General features: G+C 33.4%; 1 long non-coding RNA gene across 1 annotated transcript; it reads right to left on the reverse strand.

Moving 5' to 3' along the window:
• Positions 1-545: 545 nt before the first annotated feature.
• Positions 546-4,946, reverse strand: LOC143079018 (uncharacterized). Its single transcript, XR_012979326.1, has 3 exons — positions 4,837-4,946; positions 4,474-4,612; positions 546-1,794 (listed from the first exon to the last, which is right to left on the reverse strand). It is a non-coding gene; the product is annotated as an uncharacterized LOC143079018 (long non-coding RNA).
• Between the last annotated feature and the right edge of the window lie 17,884 nt (positions 4,947-22,830).

A 22,830-nucleotide genomic window follows, 5' to 3' on the forward strand; every position in this document is an offset into this window, starting at 1 on the left:
CGTTATATTTTTGTATATCGTGGACAGGTCCTCATACTCGACAATATTAGGGAATGATGCAAGTAACAGTGTAGGAACGTCACGCATTCATGTCCATTCAAGGGCACCAAAAACATATTGTTAAGACAAAAATGCAGATATGAAATATATTGATACTGACTTAATCAATCAATAAACTCATCATAGAAAGCAGGATTAAAATTCAACATTTGCCCCAGACGCGCGTTTAATCTACAAAAGATTCTTCAGTGACGCTCGAATCAAAAAATAAAAGGGGCCAAATAAAGTACGAAGTTAAAGAACATTGAGGACCAATACTAGTAATTCCTAAAAGTTTTGCCAAATACTGCTAAGGTAATTTATTCCTGAGTTAGAAAAGCCTTTCAAAAATTAAAAAGCAACAGTTGATTTTTAATTATGACCATATCAATGATAATTCATGTCAACACGAAAGTTCAGACTACTAGGCTGATGATACCTCGGGGGGGAAAATACTCATCCAGCAGTGGCATAATATATAGGTTAAAAAATCAATATTATGTGCAAAGATTTTACATAACACTTTATTAAAGTCAGCATCCAAACAGATAGTTGACACTATATTACCATATCATATTTAATATGGAACTTTGTCCAATCTTCAACTAATTTCATTGGAGATCTGAATCCATGTGATGAAAATAAAAGGTTCATTTTATCTGGTCGATAACGTACACTAAATCTTGATTCATGAATTAGAGAAATGTTTAACTTTTTACATGCAATACCCAGGTATACGTCATCTATAAACATTGGCTTCATAAATTTGAACTGAGTCAATAGTTTATTAATGATATCAACGGTCAATACTAAGGAACCACCACTAGCGTATGGTGGCCAAACATTATCCTTAAAATCATCTCGTGAGATGTACCATTTTGATTTAGTATTTCTTTGAGGTCTTGCACCTTTCCAGACAAATCCCAAGAACACACTGCGCTTTTCAGCAACATACAAACTTTGCAAATGATTCCAAATGTGTTTGGTATTCACAATGTAGTCGTCATCTATAAAGAAGATATAGTTTGCACCTCTACAATAGGTAGCAACCCATGTAAATCCCATTATCGTTTTTATTGTATTATTATGGTAATTGTCTATAAAATTCAGTTGGATAATGTCTTTATACATGTTGCTTTCCTTCTGTATAAATGGTTTCATCACCGGTAAATATCCAAGGAGAAAAACCAGCTTTATTCCTGGATTTGATGAAGCTCCCCAAGTATTTCGTATAGCCATTCGGTTGGCCATATTGTAAACATCAGATTTGACCACAAATAACAAGAAGGGGTCGGACTTAGTACCATTTGATGAACACACTTGAACTGGAACATATAGGTAAGAAAATGAATATTCGTAAATTTGAGTACTGTTTGTGTTATTGTGTGTAGCTACAACTGTTGTAGTTTTGTTTTTAACAAGAACTTTGGTAGTATTGTTTTTTGATAGAACTTTTGTAGTATTGATTTGAACAACTGACTCAGTAATATTTGGTGACACTACCTGATAAACCATTGAATCAACAGTTCTATTATCAGTGTACACTCTCGCATAAGTCTCTTCGTCAATTGATGTTTCAGGTTTTGATTGTTGACCAAAATTTAGAACGAGGGTTGCAAGAATAAAGATGAGAAAAAGTATAGGAACAGTCATAAACAGCGCCTTTAAAAGTATGCGAAAGTTCTTCCACATGTTTTCGAGCGGGTCTGTTAGTGCCGTTTATCTATCCACTGATACAATCCAAAATGTTAGAATCTGAAACATAAAATGGAAATGTTATATTTTTTGCCTTGCTGAATATAACTCAATTTCAGAATTTGTCAAAGTATTGTTCTTATGTTTGCTGAAACACAAATGTCTCTGATGAGAGGACGAGTTTTACCGGTTACAAGCATGTTTAACTCCGCCACATTCTTTATGTGCCCGTCCCATTACTAGATCCTGTAGTTCAGTGATTTTTGTTGTATCATATCTGTCATATTTGCTTTTTGTAAATTTGTAAATTTTGCAATACTTCATATTTTTCAGGGTAGGGACCTTTTCTATTAGACGGTTACGGTATAAGATTTTCTCATTGTTGAAATTCGTACTGTTTCCTGTAATTGCTTACATCTACTTCATTTGAACTTTGATGGATAGTTGTCTCATTGGCAATCATCCCACATTTCCTTCTTCGTATATTGATAATGTATTACAAATCATTAAAGCTTATATGACTTAAGACTAAACTTGATAAACCTACAGTTACTGTGTTAAAAACCGTTATTAGATATACTAGTAAGAAGGTGTAGAATGATTGCCAATAATACAACTCTCCATCTGAGTCACAATTTGTAAAAGTAAACCATGATATTTCAAAGTACAGCCTTTAACACGGATCCTCGGCTCACACCGAACAGTAAGCTATACAGGACCAAGAAAATGACAGGTCTAAAATCATGCAAACCGGACAACCAACGGTGTATCAAATCTATATAAAAAAAGAGAAACAATGCTAGGAAACATTAGGATCCATGCAGTATATATAAACTAAAAATCTAATTGTCACTTAATACATGGGTTAAGGTCGAAGGAAGGAGAAAAGCCAAAGAAAAGTCTTGAATGCCACCAAAAAACAACAGAAAAGATAAATAAATTACTTTTATTGAGAGAAGAACAACTAGCACAAGAGGCAGATATTGCCTGTAGCAAAGGAGACATAAACTCTCCCTTCAATACAACTAGACAATTTAGGGACCGAAGATTCAACTTAAATGCTCTAGTTAAAGATAAAAATTGGCAATGTAATCTTAAAAATTAAAGAACAATTAAAACGATGGAAATAACATTTTGTAGAAGTACTAAACAGACCCCCTCCAACATTAATGATAAATAATGATTAATTTGTAGTTGAGTGGTATCATGACACTAGTATAAGATTTTTGGGGACCAGTAAGTGGTTAAGGAATCTTTAGTTGTTCAATAAGCCCTCTTATTTAGCTAAATAAAAGTTAGCATTAGGTATTTCTTTACATTGATAGGAGAACTTTTTGAGACAAACACTGTGATTATGCTTGTATTTCAGATACTAGTATATTGAATAGTTGTTGGTTTTTTCATTAATTATGCAAATGGCATGCATTGTTTTAATTTTCTGACACTTAAAAGCACAACAAAGGTAAATTGATTATTTAAGGGGACATATTGTAACTAAATACATACAAGAAAAAGAGACAAACAGACTCAACTTAGAGTAATGTATTATCAAAAAGATTTTAGAATGATTTTAGAATGATAGTTATATGCCATCTTAAGAATCTTGTTATGCTGCTCACATCATCTGGAAAGTCTTAAAAGAAGGCAAAGCATGTTGAGAATGAAATGAATGAACTTAATATTTTTCATGATTTGATACTTGTCCTGTTTCATTCTGTCATATTTACTAACAATATAGTTGGCAATCTAATAATTCCTTCTAAATCACAATTAAAATTGAGAATGGAAATGGGGAATGTGTCAAAGAGACAACAACCCGACCAAATAAAAAACAACAGCAGAGGGTCACCAACAGGTCTTCAATGTAGCGAGAAATTCCCGCACCCGGAGGCGTCCTTCAGCTGGCCCCTAAACAAATATATACTAGTCCAGTGATAATGAACGCCATACTAATTTCCAAATTGTACACAAGAAACTAAAATTAAAATAATACAAGACTAACAAAGGCCAGAGGCTCCTGACTTGGGACACGCGCAAAAATGCGGCGGGGTTAAACATGTTTGTGAGATCTCAACCCTCCCCCTATACCTCTAACCAATGTAGAAAAGTAAACGCATAACAATACGTACATTAAAATTCAGTTCACGAGAAGTCCGAGTCTGATGTCAGAAGATGTAACCAAAGAAAATAAACAAAATGACAATAATACATAAATAACAACAGACTACTAGCAGTTAACTGACATGCCAGCTCCAGACTTCAATTAAACTGACTGAAAGATTATGATTTCATCATATGAACATCAGGCACAATCCTTCCCGTTAGGGGTTTAGTATCATACCATCATAACATATATGAGAAGAACATAACCGTGTCATGCCAACAACTGTTTTTAGAATAAATGTGCTTTCCTTCTGTGTTGATTTAAAACATTACATGGTTGTCTTTTGTTCACTCCTTAAGTAAAAGTGGTAAAATGGAGAATAAAAGGAGATAAAATCTGCCAGCTGGGGTAGGGTATCATCTTTAACTAATATGTTTCATCGTTAAAAGTTTATGTATCAATCTACATTTAAAAAGTAGGTTAAATTATACCTAATGCGCCCGCCCCACAAGGTGAAATGGATAAACAATACAGTCAAATATAAAACTATTATTGATGTCCTTTCTTCCTTTATTATTTATTATTTTTATCCCAATATTGTTCTACTAGAATATACATATCTGTATTATACAGACCTTTAGATTTCTCATTTCCGGGTGTTTACACAAAGTAATCACCTGTAACGCTAGTAGTTAGTATGTTGGTGTAGTGCTGGATATGATAGCTATATGTATCTCTATTATTATGACGTGGAAGCTTTGGTTTCAATTTTACCTGTGGAATTAAAAATTCAGTTTAGCTTTTAGTCTTTAGACATGAGTTAATGTTATTCTCGTAAAGAAATAATCTGTAAGAGATTTTTTTTCAAACTGTGAGTCTTGATTAAAAACACTGTTTTAAAATGTATTTAAAGAGTTCCATAATTTGAATACAGCACATATCTATATGAATTTGATAGAATACAGACACAACATCTTATAATGTAGGTATTAACAAACCTGATTATCTAAATAATACGTCCATCATTGAGAAAACGCCTCGTTAACTCAGAGAAATCCAGACACATGATATACATGTCAAGGTCCAAATCATTTTAATTCTAACGATCGACGTGAATATTTGAAAATCACTTAACCGTACAGTCTTTGTTTGTCAATAATTACATACAGCTGCAGTCGGTAAAGGTGTGGTTGTGAAACTTTCTGTTTGACTGAAGTTAAACAACAGTAGTCATATGGTAACATATTTTGTTTTTGGTTATCAAAGATGCGTAAATGTCTTTTTACCTGATCAATTCAAATACATAATATAAACAAACTTTCATGTGTCACTTATAGGTAGATTATTTTAGTCTTAATTTTTAATGTGTATTTGAAATTTCGGATTTATTGATAATTGTTTACCTTGGGTAGAAATACTTGCCAACCGTTTTTGTGAAAACTAACGGTTGTTGTAAAAAAAAGTTATATATCTTCTATGCATAGGAATACTAAATTTGGTACTTTTGTCTGTTTATCTATCTAGTTAAAACAAAATTGCGATTTTTCCTTTAAAATTGGCATGAATAAATGTCCTACATGATTAAGCCAAATATCATTTTTAAAAGCAAGGGTCCATGAATTCGTTCTCAGGTTAATAATTAAAAAAAACAATGAAAAATATATCTTTTCTAGAGATGGTACATTTTGAATTAGCAAAAAAAAATAATTTTTACGTTAGCGACATTATAACCTCCCTTATCAAAACGAAGTCGATGAAACTATTATAAAAAGCAAAATAACAAAAATACCGTGGAGACCCCAAAACGGAAAGTCCTTAATCTAATGGCAACATCAAAAACACAAACACACCAAACACACAATTAAAATGATTATTCTATATCATTTCAAAACACAATTTTTATTTAAACAAATGATCAGTTAAAAAAAAATTAAAGCATTGTTAAGTGGAGTTTTTTGGTGATTATAAGATAACTTAAATAAGAACTTTTTCCTACGATTTTTGTTCTTTCGGTACACATATCCATATCATCAAGTATAAATAAAGGCAACAGAAGTATACCTGGGCTCAAAGGTCATAAATCGATTGAGAGAAAACAAATCCGGGTTACAAACTAAAACCGAGGGAATAAGCTTTCAGCCAAAGTATGAACGATTTGGATGGATTGCCTTTTCTCGCATATACACAACTAGTTAGGAAATACAGCCGGCTAAATTTGTCTGAAGCTGTAGGTGTGGATATATTTAAAAGCAAACCAGACATGTATAATTATAAATTATGAGTTTTATATGGTGGCTCAAGCATTTTCAAACCCAGTAATAGATTACCTTAGTTGAATTTAAAAAAAAAAGTGTTGATAATTTCAAGTTCTAGACGCTCTTTGATTTAATTAAAAACTAATTGACCTGAAGATACGAGAAAGAAAGAAAAATCAAATAATTTATTATAAAATGTTAAACAACTCTATGTACTGAGTAAAAGAAGTTTTTCGAAGAAAAAAACAAAGTCTAACAAGAAAATACCAATTATTTTACGAAGTATTTGTACGAAGTAATCATTGCCTTATTTAATTATTTTGTTTATTTTGTAAATGATAAAATATTTTTGTATATGTTCTTCAAAATTAGTAAAGTGCTTCTATGTTCTATACAATAATTCGAGCTCCAATTTACAAGATGTCTACAGGCGTGAAAACATTTAAACTAACATATATGTGTCCTCTAATTGACAATTCACTAGCGGTCAAATCATGATCATCGATTCAATTAAAATTCTCATATTCGTTTTATATCATACTAAAACATCCAGTAAAATTACAAAAAGCCTAAAATAAACGATTAAAAATACATGTACTCGATAAGTAGATTTTCTTGCACCGAACGATACTATATGTCTTTTATTTTACACCTTGCTGTCTTTCTTATTATATATAAGCGTATTTTATATCATGACATATATTTTATGAACTTTTCCATTTGTTGTAAAGAATATTACTGAAGCAGAAAATACTACAATTTATGAACTCCATTCTAATTTTTTTTTATTACTTCCGTCACCAGAGGCCCACATTAGTAACACGGGTATACTGACTCGAATGACCCGGAACTTTACAATATATATCAGAATTTTGTGTGTATTTTGGCTAAAACGCTATCTTATAAACCATCGAGGTCACATCCGAAGACTGCCTACAGTCATATAACTTTATATAGAAATCAATATAAATAGATAGTAAATTTGGGTATTCAAAAACGTGGGAAAAATTCTTTTATTCATCGTTCATCTTTTGTTGAAATTTCATTTGAACAATCCTCTGATTATCCAGGGTTTACCTACTTGGTTAAAAGAATCGATGGGTTTATGCTGATTTATTTCAAAGTGATTTGTATAAATACTTAATTTATTTTCGAACACTTTAATTCATGTAATTTATACACGGGTTAATTCTGCAGGGACAACAATATTTTTGTCATGAAGGTAGAATAAGTGTTTTGCAATAATTGGTTATTCTAAAATAATGTATAATGTGAACAGATCAATTTTTTTTTTTATTTTACAATTCTGTTTTAAGCAACGATCTCACAGACCTTCTTCAATTGGAAAGAATACCTACAGTAGTTTTGTGTGTTCTGGATATGAATCAAATTATACTATTCATATTTCAAAAGTTATTAAGTTAGAAAATAAAAATGTAACTCATACACACATATTGGGGTTTTTTTTTCATTTAAAAAAATTTTTTTCACCAGTATGGTAAGAGGGTAAATCACACTGCTTATATTCATCTTCTTCAACATAGAATATATTGTTATGTTCAGTATGAGTGAAATAATGCTTAAAGTAAAATATAACAGTCGCCACATAACCAATAAGTGTACACTACCATGTCATATAGAATATGGAACTTTGTCCAGTATTCGAGAGCTGTACCCATTCAATGAAAACAAATGATTAATATTATCTGGTTAATAATAACGACTGAGTCTTGAGTAAGGAATTAGATAAATGTTTAACTCTTTGCATACAATACATAGGTGAACGTCGTTCATAAATATAGGCTTCGTAAATTTCAACTGAGTCAATATATTTTTCATGATGTAAATAGTTGACACTTAATTTCAAAAGGTCTTTCCATTTTTTAAGTATCCACATCAGAATAGGTAGTTTCATAATAACCCAGAAGCCCACTTCTGATTGCTGATAAAAGTTATGTTACTAATTTAGAAAGAGGTATCATGGTACTTTGAAGACCAAGTAATAAACCTCTGTTTGTAAGGACACTTATCGTGCTTATGTAATTCAGAATACAGTGAAGAATAATCCAGTTCTCCATATTTGGTAGAAATTCTGAAAGTAGAGACATATGACTATATCAAAAGAGGGACGAAAGATACCAAAGGGACAGTCAAACTTATAAATCTAAAACAAACTGACAACGCCATGGCTAAAAATGAAAAATACAAACAGAAAAACAATAGCACACACGACACAACATCGAAAAATAAAGAATAAACAACATGAACCCCACTAAAAACTAGGGGTGATCTCAGGTGCTCCGGAAGGGTAAGCAGATCCTGCTCCACATGTGGCACCCGTCGTGTTGCTTATGTGATTAGTAATCCGGTAAATAGTCTAATTCGGTAGGTCATATTCATGAAAGGGAAGGGGATTGTAGTTACGACGTAAGTTCCATAACGGTCAACCAACTCATGATGGCGTCCGTAAAATTTACGAAGGGATGATTTCAACTTCACCATTTGGAACTCTTGGTTTAATAGCTTCCTTGTGAGCAGCAAACCTCTATCAAGAAAATCATGATAGGAAATGCAAGCACGGGTATATCGTATCAATTGGGAGATATATACCCCGTATGCAGGTGCTTCTGGAATGTTGCTACTTAGAAATGGAAAGTTCACAATTGGAAAGCTGAAATCATCTCTTTTGTCGTAGAGTTAAAAGATATTACTAACTTCTTATCTTTCTTCCTAAGAAGTTCCTGCATGAAGTCAGCCTCATAATAATAAAGAAACAAGTCGGCGAGTAGAGGGGCACAGTTTGTTCCCATTGTTATCAAGGATTTTCTACTATAGTAATTGTTATGACTCATGGGGGTAAATGTTGGGTATCATATGGATTGCCAATGCCTAGTTCATTATTCACGTAGTTTAAATATATATTTAATACTAGTACGGAAGCACATGTATTTGTTTTGGTAAAACACGTGTGTTTGTTTACATCAACACGTGCTTTTAGAATATCTGTAGTGTTTACAATGTATTCCATTGGACGATATTTGTCCCATTGCGACTTTAAAACAGGTATTCTAGGTATCGTATGATTTTGAATGGCTCGTGTGTCTCGTGCTTGTTGTATATAAATTAAATGTAATTTATAATGTTATTATTCGAAGTTCTGCCTTACGCTGGTTAGCATACTCCGTACTACTGCCATACCTGTATTAAGTGTGCTTAAAAATGAACTTTGAAACGAACTGTTTGATTTAGATTTATTATACATTGGTTAATAAAAATTGTCACAAGGAGAGCTCATTTCTTATACATGTGTTGAGTTTTATCGTATAAATAATTTATGTTCCTTTAAGTCTGGTGAATTAGAACATAACATGTGATTTACGCACGCAAATTGTGTTTTTTTGTGCTTCATCTGCAGGGACAACATAGTATTTGTCATGAATATATTGTAAGTCATGTGTTTTGCAACATTTGCGTCTTTCAAAATTGATTTACAATATGTATTAATAGATTCAGTTTTTAAAATATGTTTTCATCAACGAACTCACAGTTTTATCCATTCAGAAATAGTATTATACTGAAATGCAGTCGACTTTAGCGTTTGATAGTTCATTGATAACATTCTGGCGTATCACAAACAAACAACTTGTTACGTCTCATTTCATTGGCCGAAAGATTTAAATACAACAACAATGTAATAAGTGTGCACGTGAATTGACACAGGTGACCGACAATGGAATTTACTATGTTACTACGAACGTAAAAACAATGATTTGTATAGTTTACAAACTTTTGGTCAAAAGAAATAAATAAATGTTTTATTAACTTCAAAAAGTGGGGTCGAAATATTATACTGATAGTTATTAACTTCAAATAATGGGGTCGAAATATTATACTGATAGTTTGTTTTAAGTAATATTCTAAGTTCTTTGCATGCAGCAACTCAATTATCTTGTACCCGGCATGATGAGAAATATAAGGATAAAATAAAATACATGTGCCGCTTTTATACAGATGAATATATGAACCACTTTTAATTTCTTTCATACTGACGATAGGTTATAATCCTAACAATGTCGTAGTCACTTATAATAAGTATCTCATAATACTGATCCATTACAATCATTAATCAGTGGTTGCACTGACATTCCTCTTTTATTATTTTCATGCTATAAAACATACACACAGTACAAAAATGTAGCTATAAGCGTACCATAAACGGAGGAAATTGTCCCCCAAAGATAGAAACAAAATAACTTTAATCGTATCATTGGTGCACCTGAATGAATTCAGTGAAGGCATGTTGTTGTAATAAATTGAAATGTTACATCGGCGAAGATTATTTCTTATGCATGTGTGGAACTAAATAATAAATTAATACTTGTGAGAAATCGTAGTTTATAAGGAACAATTCTCTTGTTTGAATTCCGGGCCTTTTATAGCTGACTATGCGGTATGGGCTTTGCTCATTATTGAAAGCTGTAAGGTGACCTATAGTTGTTAATTTCTGTGTCATTTTGGTCTCTTGTGGATAGTTGTCTCATTGGCAATCATACCACATCTTCTTTTTTTTTAAATATAAATGTACTGTTTTCGATTTTAAATGGATGAACATTTATCTTTCAATTTTATACTGTAAACAAGAATAGAGCTGCATAACATTGTTGAACTTTCCGCTAAAGTATATGTAGTATGTATTCGTATTTAAAATGAAATACAAAACGAAACGTGTATGATAAACTGATAAACAAAATATCAAGAAATTAAGGATGACTAAATGCATGCACAAGAAGAAACTCACCTTTCTATCGATACATTTGAATGATTTAATGAATAAACACTTTTTTAAAAACTGTTTGTGTCTATTTATATAGATATAGGAGGATGTGGTGTGAATGCCAATGAGACAACTCCCCATCCAAATAACAATTTATAAAAGTAAACCATGATAGGTCAATGTACGGCCTTCAACACGGAGCCACTGAACAACAAGCTATAAAGGTCCCCAAAATTACTAGTGTAAAACCATCTAAACGGGAAAACCAACGGTCTATAAAGATTTACAATATATAATTTATGTTCGTTTTTCAACCGAGAATAGCAAAACCTAATGAAGTATATCGTTGGAGTTTATAAACTACATTTAATCATCCCCTGTGCCATGATTGGCCATCTCCGTTTTTTCTTAACAAAGCATGGTCGGTTACATGTTATGAATTTACTTACAATTTCGGGATTTTTTTTTCTTCAAGTAAACGGAATCAGAAAAAAATCGCTATCCTATGTCGAATACATAAAACTTGGAAAAGAATATGAAGTGTTTGTAGAAAAGTCGGTTTCATTTTTCAAGTACAACGTTAATTCATCCAGTCCATTGAGTAAAGGAAAATGCAGGATAAGCAAGGGGGGAGGAATAAATGAAAAAATATGTGAATTGAGTTTTTTTTTATCCTACATTGAACTTTTGATGTCGTCCCTTGATCTAGAGGAGACATTTAAATTGAATATTTAGATGTGAAAACTGTTAAGATTTTAAAGTTTAAACTTTACTACCAATTGCAGAAAACTATAAAACCAATGAATTTCACATGCACATTTATAAAAGCTAGAATTGTGATTGGAATCATGTATGAGAATATGTCGATGGAAGCTTTAAACGACCTTGACCAGATACGTGAATATTAATCAGTCCATTCAACGTTATAGTATGTGTGTTCTATTTTCGATGGTGTGAGGTCGAAGGTTTGAATTGACCAATGGAAACGATCGTTCCTTAGAGAGTTAATCTAATAAAGTTTGTTTGACTGATTACGTCGCACTACCTTTCGCTAAGCTAAGCCGCATATGAGTGTATCGGTTTCTTTTCGTGGTTTACCTACCACCTGTCATAATACTCTCCTTAATCTAGCAGTATTTTGAAGTTGTGTTTCCAATTGATTGATTCAGGCTCACGATATTTCAAGCCTTTGGATAACACATTTCGCAAAGAAAAGTCATTGAATATGTATGATAGTTTTAATTCATGACTTTGTATTTTCCGTATTTTCCGGATTTTTAGAGACCAACATTTTAAACATCCAGGTTTTCTTAAAGAAAAGGAAGCATTCTTGTCCTCATAAACTGTTGGGGTTTTTTTCTAGTGATAGACTTTAACTTAAAACTAATTTCAATAAAATTTAGTAATGGATTAAGAAAGTCTATCTCGTCCATTGAGTTATTACGTATAATTTTCAAGACTCTGCTTTGGTTGTCTTTGGGTCGGCAAAGATATAAAGATTACATGTTGTTCTGCATATAGGTTAGACGACAATTTATACAAATACTTGATAATTTAATGACAATTTAAAAGTGTTTGCTACAAATCAAGTCAATTCCACCATTTTATACACAAGAAAATCCCTGTACCAAGTCAGGAATATAACAGCTGTTGTGTTTGAGCTTTTGATTTTAATTGATATTTGATTGTTGACTTTCCGTTTTGAGGTATTTTCGTGATTTTACTTTTAGTTTATACATATCATAATAAAACATTATAACTTTTATGTACATATTTTGGTTTGAGTCTTATTATTTGAAACGGAAGAAAATATCTGTAGTTATAAGTGGCTTCGATGAATCTGATGGATCAAGTTCCATTATAATATGCTTTCAAGGGAAATGTGACCGTTTGGATGTGTCCCCTTGGGACGATTGATATGTCTGTATGTCTTTTGTGTGGTTTTCTCGTGATCTTTTGTCGGTTTGCTCGATATTATGCGATGGAATGGCTATATGTATCACTTTATAGAATAAAATAGATATTATGCTAGTTAGTTTGCGCCTCGTAGCAAGTGCTTGGCATTGTTACTTATTCAACTTGTTTTTGACACTGCTCGTGTAATCGATTTTGATGTGTCCGTAACGAGTTGCTCATTTATATACATTTTCAAGTTTTCGTTATCCTAAGGTTGTGTTTGTGCCTGATTTGCCTTGAATTTATTTTAGTGTTTCGGCTTTAAAATTTCGTTATTCAAAAACCCGGTGATTCATTCCCATTTGATACGTTGGCGTTGTATGTGTGTTACACTTAAGTTTATATTGTAGGATGAGATATTTTAAAGATGCAGTGAGTCGAGATTGAAATCGTGAAGGATGGAAATATACCTGTAAGTATTTTTCTTTTGTGGGATGGTAAAGTAAAGGAAAAATCGGCGTGACATGCCAAACGCAAACTTGATTTGTCAAGTCCAGCCTGCAGTGGTGTAAATGTTATTAACTTATTTAATACTGCCAATTTTAAACACTTTCGTAGTCATGGACAAAAACTTTACCATCGGCCTTATGTAAAAATAAAAGTCTTCCTAATCTAGATCGCGCTCTAGGGGCTTTCCTTCTTTCATGACTTCATTATCTGCTAGGTTTACATTATTTTAGAGAAAAACTCTTTTTTGACTGCCTGTTAATTTTCTAAAATCTGTCTAAGAGTATGCACTTAACAAAGGATGCATAAATACTTTTCACTAATATACAGACTGGCCAGTATAATGCTATGCAATGTTCTACATCACAAGGAGGTAACAAATAAAATTCCACACTATTTCCAAAATTATTCTGTTCCTATTGTATTCTCTAATTATACTAAAACCATTGCACCTAAAGTATTTTACTATAAGCAAGCAAGAGCTAGAACAATACCTAAAAAAAAACCTACAAAATGTGACGGGTTTTACTCGCATTATATTTGCAGTCTCTCTGGCGATGTTATTACTGGGGATGTTAACATAATTCATCATGAACATCTCCGAAAGCAGATATTTCATGGTCCTAAGTTTACAGAACCCCAACACATCAATTAGAACCATAACGTCAAAATAATTATGGATTCCAATGAAGGCTATGCTAGAGCATCGGCTTAACGAGAAGAAGTTGAACTGGACACTTTGTCAGAATTGATCAAAACAATCAGGTCTCTGATAAAACATCGCATTCATTAATTTACCGAAGTCTGCGTTCTGAAGATAAAGAGTCTGTGAAAATGTCTATTATATCTTTACGATAAGTATGTTGTTGTTCCAGCGGACAACGATTCGTAGATATTGTCTCTGCATGTACATTGTACTACTACGATTATCTTGTGAAAGAATTAGGAATAAATGAGCACTCAGGTTATTCCACATACACAACATATCATCTGCCAAGGATGCGATTTAGGCGAATCATACATCCTTAAGGGTTTCAATGAACATAACATTGAACAAAAAATAGGAGAACTTTCCTTGTTTGTATTGGATCCCTAAACTTCGAGAAATTCCGTACAAAAAAAACCGGTACATTGCCGGCACATTTGAATATTCGACTAGAGAATAGTCGATTAGATTGACAAAAATTGTTTCCGCAGTGAATTAGGCTCTTCAGAGGTACATGTGAAACGGTTTGCTCACGTAGTGGTATTATCCGTATGAGGATTCTAATAAAAAGTTCAAAGAATTCCCTGATGGTTTCAAATTTCGATCTTTTTCTGATGTTAGTTCTTTCAAAATTTTGATTTTTCAACCCTGTATACCACCATTCCCCATGTAAAATTAAAAAATCGTCTAAAAGAAATAATCAACAACCATTTTCAACATAAAAATGGTAGTATACGCTATAAATATTTACTTTTGGATACCAAACGTCATATTATTTAGATATAGAACTAAAAGGTGAAACAAGCTACACAGAGGAGCAAGTTATCAGTAAGCTGGAGTTTCCCAATAACAACATACTAGTTGACTCTGGAGGTAGAATTATTCAACAAATAGTCGGCATTCCTATGGGAACGAACTGTGTGCCTCTTCCTGTCGACCTCTTCTTATTTTCATATAAGTCGAAGTTCCTTCAGACAATTCTTTTGTTCAGACATCGTTGTCAATATAATGGAATTTTATACGACTTCCATACAAGTAAAAAGGTAAACTAGTTGTAAAATCAGGTTATGTCCACCATATTCTACTTAACAAAATGCCTGTACCGAGTTAAGGATGTGACCAATGTTACTCATTCGTTTTATGTGCTTGAGGTTTTGATTTTTAATTTCTTAAGCAGTTTTCCGTTTATGTATCCTCGTAGTTAGGTATTTTTTATTTAACTTTTTGCTGTACACAAACTTAAATTTAATGATTTATTTATTTGGCATTAGTATGGAGATAACTGCATCATATTTTAAGCTTAGCGGGCGTCCTTCGGTAGTTTTACAGTCACACATATCCGTGTATCGGAATTTTCGACAGTTAACTACCAATTGACCTCTGCAAAATTTCAAATACGATACAATTACTCTGAATTCATTTGTACTGACAGAGTTACTTTTGTAAACTATACCGTTAGTTTCACTTTCAAAGATATTTTGTTTTTTTACCTTTTGGTTCCTATTGCGAGTCTAAATCAAATTGTAATTTATGGCAATCATTATGTGTTTTTATTTCACTGTAAGTTGTGCTCAAGCGGGCTGTTGTATTTTTGGAGGTAGGTTATTTATATAGACAAGGAACAACATTGGACCTTTTATTTTTCCTTGGATTACACCAGATGTAACGGGAGTTGTAGGGATACCATTCATGACGACTGTTTGTGAGCTTCAAGTAGAAATGCCTCGATGCAATTTTGAGTTATTTTGTATATCATTGAATTGTTTTTTCTAAAGATGGCGACGAGTTGAAACTTTGTCGAACGCTTTGGCAAGGTCTTTAGTGTTTCTGGTTTCTGTAACAAGCTCATTTTTACAAAGTTGGATTGTTAGCCCAACGTTCAACCTCCGCTCCAAAGGACCTGGTTTTCTCTCTGGGTAGTCCTTCCCGTAGATGATTGCATTACCATGTTAACGGATTGCATCTGTCCAAATTTATTTCTGTTTGTCTCCCGTAGTCTTTGACTTTCACAGTCGCTCACAATGCAGCGTGGAGGCGTTATGCGATTTCTGGCGCGGAGAGAATTAAGGTTAAGGTAAGATTGAGATTTGGCAAAGTCTATTATGATTAAGACCGTTTAATTGTTACTATTGTCGTAGACGTAGATTTTGTAAAACCATACTGATGATCGTATACTATATGATGTGGGGTTTTTTCTATGCGAGACATGATACTTTTTGCTCAAACTTACAGCATACTAGTTATATTGGTTAAAACTGTTGGCCTACAATTTACGAGTTCATTTGGAACTTTGGTTTTAATGGCTACCCTGTAAGCAGCAACAGTCTACCGATGATATTGTGATAGGATATGCAAACTCTGGATATCGTATCAACTAGCAGATATGTACTTCATATGCATATGCTGCTGGATTATTGCTAAATAGAAATGGAAAGTTCACAATTTGGAATCTGAAATTATCTTTTTTGTCGTAAGAATAGTTGCTCCCAACACATTCAAAACACTTGGAACTATTCATTAGACATCATCAGTATATAGCGGTATGTGAAGTTCAGGGATATTAATACAAAACGCTTTTTACTCTTTCTTAAGTATGATGTTGCCTCGTATGAATAACGAAAAAGGTCTAACAGAAGAAGAATACAGTTGATTTTACTGGTCCGAGACCACAGTAATCGTCCTTTGATTTTTGTTGTCCACGAATATAGTCCCTAGTGCGGACAGTGTGTTCCTTAAGCCTCGGTCACACCTTACCGGATAGCACGAACGGATGAAAATAAAAGTTGTCCGTTGACAAAATTGTTATCCGTTGGGAGTCCGTTGATGTACTGACCGAATAAAACGGACGTGTAACGGATGCATAACGGACACACACCGGATATGCAACGTATGAGAAACGGACACGTACCGGAAAGAACGGATGTCGAACGTACATCCAACGGACGAGTACCGCATAAAACGGACACCTAACGGAATCGTACTGGATAAAACGGATGAACAAGATATACGGACAAATCAAAGGCGACAATAATAATACATGTTAATCGCATATATATTCAAAATGTTTCTGTGTAACTGGTTTTGGTTTATTCTTCAAAATTCCGCCAAAGGGCAGTGTCTGGCCTAAATAAGAACTGTTTGATTGTGAAGACGTGCCTATACTCTAAGATCGATTATGAATAATAAAAATTCATGAACCTTAAGAAATATGACATACCAATAATTGGCATTTCTGACGCGAATTTCAATTGGCATTTATCCTTTTCAGATCCGTTCATCATCCGTTTTATCCGTTATACGTCCGGTAGAAGTCCGTTTCTCATCCATTCAACATCCGTTTTATCCGTTAAACGTCCGGTAGAAGTCCGTTGGTGAATTTATCTTCCAGACCTCCAACGGATGAATACAATACACGTAACGGATACAAAACGGAAACGAAACGGACGAGTACCGTACAAAACGGACGACTAACGGACGTTCAACGGACATTTTATCCGCTGAACGTCCGTTCTCAAAATTTTACACCGGACAGAACGGACGACGACGGATAAAACATACGCTTAACGAATATGCAACGGATATGGACGCACGTCTAAAGGATAAGAACGGACGTCTGACGGACATGAACGGATTGAAAAAAAGTTATCCGTTAGGCGTCCGTTCGAGTATACGGTAAGGTGTGACCGAGGTTTTACCAATTTTTTTTATACTCCTTCCAAATTTATTTCTCTATGTTGTTTGCCTCATGTAGCAAAAATCGGGTGAAATGAGACTGTAAAAGAATTTGGGTCATGAATTAAGTAAATTAGTGATTTGGTACAGCTGAAAAGATTACAAGTCAGCACTTCGGAAGCTTTCAAAAGATTTCAAGAACCTCTGTACATAAAATTGTCTTTATTTTGAGTTAGAGCTGAAGAATTTTTATATAATTTTGATACAATTTGTCCCAAAAATAGTTCAAAACACTGTAAAAATATTACTGAGAAAGAGCAGGTTGGATTTCTTTAATTTTCATTTATTTTCGTACAGAAATGCACTACGAAATAACTTTGGTCTCGGACCTACTGGTTACTGGCTTGGGATCGATATGCACCTAAGAATGTAACGGGGTTAAATATGTTTGTGGGCGCTCAATCCTTGCACAGTGTTGTAAATGTACAACATAAGAAAAAAATTGAAACTCGGTTGAAAAAGGCTTTACTCATCAGATCCATACAAATAAAAGTATATTTTAAAAAGACAATGAAGACGTGAACGGGTACTTGTACATCCCGACAACAAAATGTACAGATCTGAGAGTACTCACAGTTACTGGCAGCTGGTTCAAAGCAACTAGCAACTAATGCTTTTGATACAGTGTGGAGGGTGGGACTATGGCAAAAATTATTAAAATATAACATTGGTGGGAAAATGTTTAAAGTTATATTGAGCATGTATACGGATATTAAGTCTTGTGTTAAAAATGGAGAACTAAAAACAGATTTTTTTCCGTGTGAGGTAGGTGTAAGACAGGGAGAAAAAATGTCACCTTTTCTCTTTGCCTTATACCTGAATGACTTGGAAGAATATCTGGATGAAAACTCTGTGGAAGGTCTAAAAGAGGGACGAAAGATACCAAAGGGACAGTCAAACTCATAAATCTAAAACAAACTGACAACGCCATGGCTAAAAATAAAAAAGACAAACAGAAAAACAATAGTACACACGACACAACATAGAAAACTAAAGAATAAACAACACGAACCCCACCAAAAACTAGGGGTGATCTCAGGTGCTCCGGAAGGGTAAGCAGATCCTGCTCCACATGTGGCACCCGTCGTGTTGCTTAAGTGATTACAAATCCGGTAAATAGTCTAATTCGGTAGGTCATATTCATGAGAGTTTTCATCCAGATATTCTTCCAAGTCATTCAGGTATAAGGCAAAGAGAAGAGGTGACATTTTTTCTCCCTGTCTTACACCTACCTCACACGGGAAAAAATCTGTTTTTAGTTCTCCATTTTTAACACAAGACTTAATATCCGTATACATGCTCAATATAACTTTAAACATTTTCCCACCAATGTTATATTTTAATAATTTTTGCCATAGTCCCACCCTCCACACTGTATCAAAAGCATTAGTGAACATTTATGAACGAAAAATTTACAAAGAATCTTGATTTGTATATCAAGTTATTTATTCTTCTGTACGCCGACGACACTATTATTTTTGCGGAGTCGGCAGAAGGGTTGCAAAAGGCTCTGAATGTTTTTGAGCAATATTGTTTTGAGTGGAAACTCACTGTGAATGTATCAAAAACTAAGATTGTAATTTTTTCAAAGAGAAAGTTTAATAAGAATGTTACTTTTAAACTATGTAATGAAATTATTGAAATTAAAGATTCATATGTTTATCTTGGTCTGCTGTTTAATTACAACGGAAATTTCTTTCAAGCTCGAAAAAAAACTGGTAGACCAAGCTCAAAAAGCACTTTATGCTCTTTACAAGAAGATACAAAATATCTCACTCCCAATTGATTTACGGTTAAAATTATTTGATGCATTGGTGGTTCCTATTTTGACCTTTTCCTCGGAAATATGGGGGTTTGAAAATAAAAATAATATTGAAAAATTACATTTACAGTTTTGTGAGGGCATTTTGGGGGTGCGATCCTCTACGCCAAGTTTTATGGTGTATGGAGAACTTGGAAGATTTCCACTTGAACTGCAGATCAAGTAAAAAATGGTATGTTTTTGGCACAAGCTTGCAACAAACGATAAAAAATTATCGGGTAAACTGTACAAGTTACTTTGGTACATGCATGAGCATGAAGGTTATAATTTCAAATGGTTTAACTATGTAAAATCTGTGTTTAATGACTGTGGCTTTTGTGAAATATATAATATTCCGGAGCAACTTGATTATAATTAAATTAAAACTAATGTGAGGCAGCGTCTCCAGGACCAGTTAATTCAAAAATGGTTCTCTGATATAAATAACTCATCAAGGGGGGAATTTTATTTACACTTTAAAGAAGAGTTTTGCTTAGAACCATATCTGTTAAAATTAAGGCGGGGTCATAGAGTAAATATATGTAAACTGAGGGTATGTAATACAAAGTTTCCCATTGAAACAGGAAGATGGAGAAATGTACCACGAAATGAGAGAATTTGTCCACTTTGTAAAGCTGGTCTCAGTTAAACATTTAAGGGGGGAGTTCATACCTCCATATTATTTAAAATATCCAAATGTTAAAAAAGTACTGGGCATGCTTAAATATTGTAATAATAATGTGCTGTCTAAGCTGAAGTAAGTCAGTTTCAGAGAACTTGTTTTGAATTAAGTAAGATTTTTCTCTCCCTTAAATAGATATTTGAATCTAGACTTGGCATTTTGAAAATATTTACTTGTAATAGGTACTAATAATAAAATAAGTTTGCCACAAAGGAATATAAATTAGAGGCTCTCGAAGGCATGTGTCGCTCATCTGACTCTACTTGGGGTTTTGAAATCATATATAAGAAAAATATAAAAATGATGACAGATATATATAAATAAAGATAAATAAATAATTATTAAATATTGGCCCCATAATTTAATAATAAATCCTGGCGGCCATCTTGAACAGTAAATCACGTACAAAGTAGCAACCCTTCATCACTACATCATAAGGAATATGTATGTCATGATTAGTTCATTTCAAGAAACATTAATGCTATGTTTGGTTTTATTCCATACATTGGTTCTCTATAAGAAGACAATTGTATGCATCCCGTAGGGTCATATGTTCAACTATGTACCCCTCTGGTGGCCATCTTGGATGATGGACTGGTTTCAAAGTAACAACACTTGGTCAGCACCTCACAAGGAACATTCATGCTATCTTTGGTTTGTTTCATTCGGTGGTTCTCTAAAAGAAGACATTTGTATGTATTTCCCCTAGGGTCGTATGTTAAACTAAGTCCCCCGCTAGAGGCCATCTTAGATAATAGATTGGCTTCAAAGTAACAGCACTTGATCAGCACCTCATAAGGAACATTCATACTATGTTTGGTTTCATTCCATTCAGTGGTTCTTTAGAAGAAGATTAAAATATAAAAAGTTAACGACGACGACGGGCGCCAAGTGATGAGAATAGCTCACTTGGCCCTTCAGGCCAGATGAGCTAACTAGAGGTTTCCCGATTTGCAACGTATCAGGTATATACGGTTGGTACGTAACACAACCGTTGTTGCTGTTTTGGAGGTATCATTTAATGCATGAGATTATTGTATTCATCATGACGAAAATAAAGAAATCGAATTGCATATCAGCGATAAAAACTTTAATCTTTTGTTTTATTACAATTTCACTGCTTCTAGAAAACCTTACTCGTGATTTTATACGATAAAATTTATTTTGTGCACAAGAGAATGAATCAAACAGTCCTTACTAGAACTGAGTTGCCTCGATATTCTAAATATAGATTTGCGTTTCTGTATGGCTATGTTTTTCTGTTCTGCATATTTAGAAAAAGGTTAGAATAAAGAATGTTTTCTAATACTTAAATATAAATTGGAATAATTAGAAATTATTTATTAATAATATCTTACTTGTATCTTACTGGTGTCCTTATAACTACATAGATGGATCCAGGGGGGCTGGGGGCCCGGGGCCCGGCCCCCCTTTCGTGCGAAAAATTTTGTTGTTTATATAGGGAATCACTGAAGCATGGCTGGAGCGCCCCCCCCCTTTTTAAGGTCAGTCAGCGGGCCCCCCTTATGAAAAGTTCTGGATCCGCCACTGAACTAGTACACGTGCTAATGGCAAAAATGTGTTCAAAATTGTGTTGAATTCTCATTAAAATCAATTTTTATTAATTAAGCTATCTTTTCGATCATTGGAGCAGCTTTTTTTCTTAAAACGCAACACACATTGTAAAAATATCAATCTATCGTTTTCCTTATAATTTGTCACTGAACTTTTTAATAAAATTGTTGATTATATTACTTAAGTTAAAGAATGAATATAAATTGTATGGCACTTACGAAAACCATTTCTTGAGTCGAAATATTTATCATCACGATGTTATTTCATCTTGTTCGTTCATTATTATTATGTCACTAGATATTGTTATTACATTTATATTGGTAAATATTGTCGCGAGTAAATTTGTGTATTGCACGTGCCTGCGGGTATTATATATAATCTACGAGGGATAATGTTAACCAATATCCAGCCATTAAATCTTTTGTCGTACAGCAATGACAGCAATGCTAGAAAAACTTCTTACAACACAGCGTATTTTGTTCACAGATAACGGCAATAATTTGACGCTATATTTACACTAATGCAATATGAATATGTCTTTCTAACTCTTCGTAATGTTCTACGGAAAATACTATGTTGCTATATAATGTCTTTTGCACCATTTACAACTGATTTATGGACAAGGATCATTTTCATCGGTTGGTAAATGTTTCTATGTAATTTGGTCAGGTTTATATGTACTAAATATCATGAACACGATATTACTTAAAATAGTTTAACTCCAGTTTTTCTTAGTTTTCTCTCTCGGCCTACTGCGAAAAAGATATATGAACAGTTGTGTTTTATAAACGGACATGTTTCTAAATCCGCCTATGTTATTACGAACAAAATGTATATAAGTTTTAAATTTGTTTTGTAATTTAGCTTCTTTGTGTCTATGTAGTTTCACGGGGAAATAACTCTTAACTATAAACCTTTCGTACCAACGGTTACTTGCAACGGTTGCTTGAAAGCATAATCGAGTGCACACAATATTGTTTCCTATGATTACAAGAAGTAACCACACGAAATTAGTCCCAAATTACAGCTAAAAATTCTCAAAACAGTTCTGCATATGATTCCTA

Source organism: Mytilus galloprovincialis, chromosome 6 (genome assembly GCF_965363235.1).
Source record: "Mytilus galloprovincialis chromosome 6, xbMytGall1.hap1.1, whole genome shotgun sequence".
Taxonomy (NCBI): Eukaryota; Metazoa; Mollusca; class Bivalvia; order Mytilida; family Mytilidae; genus Mytilus; species Mytilus galloprovincialis.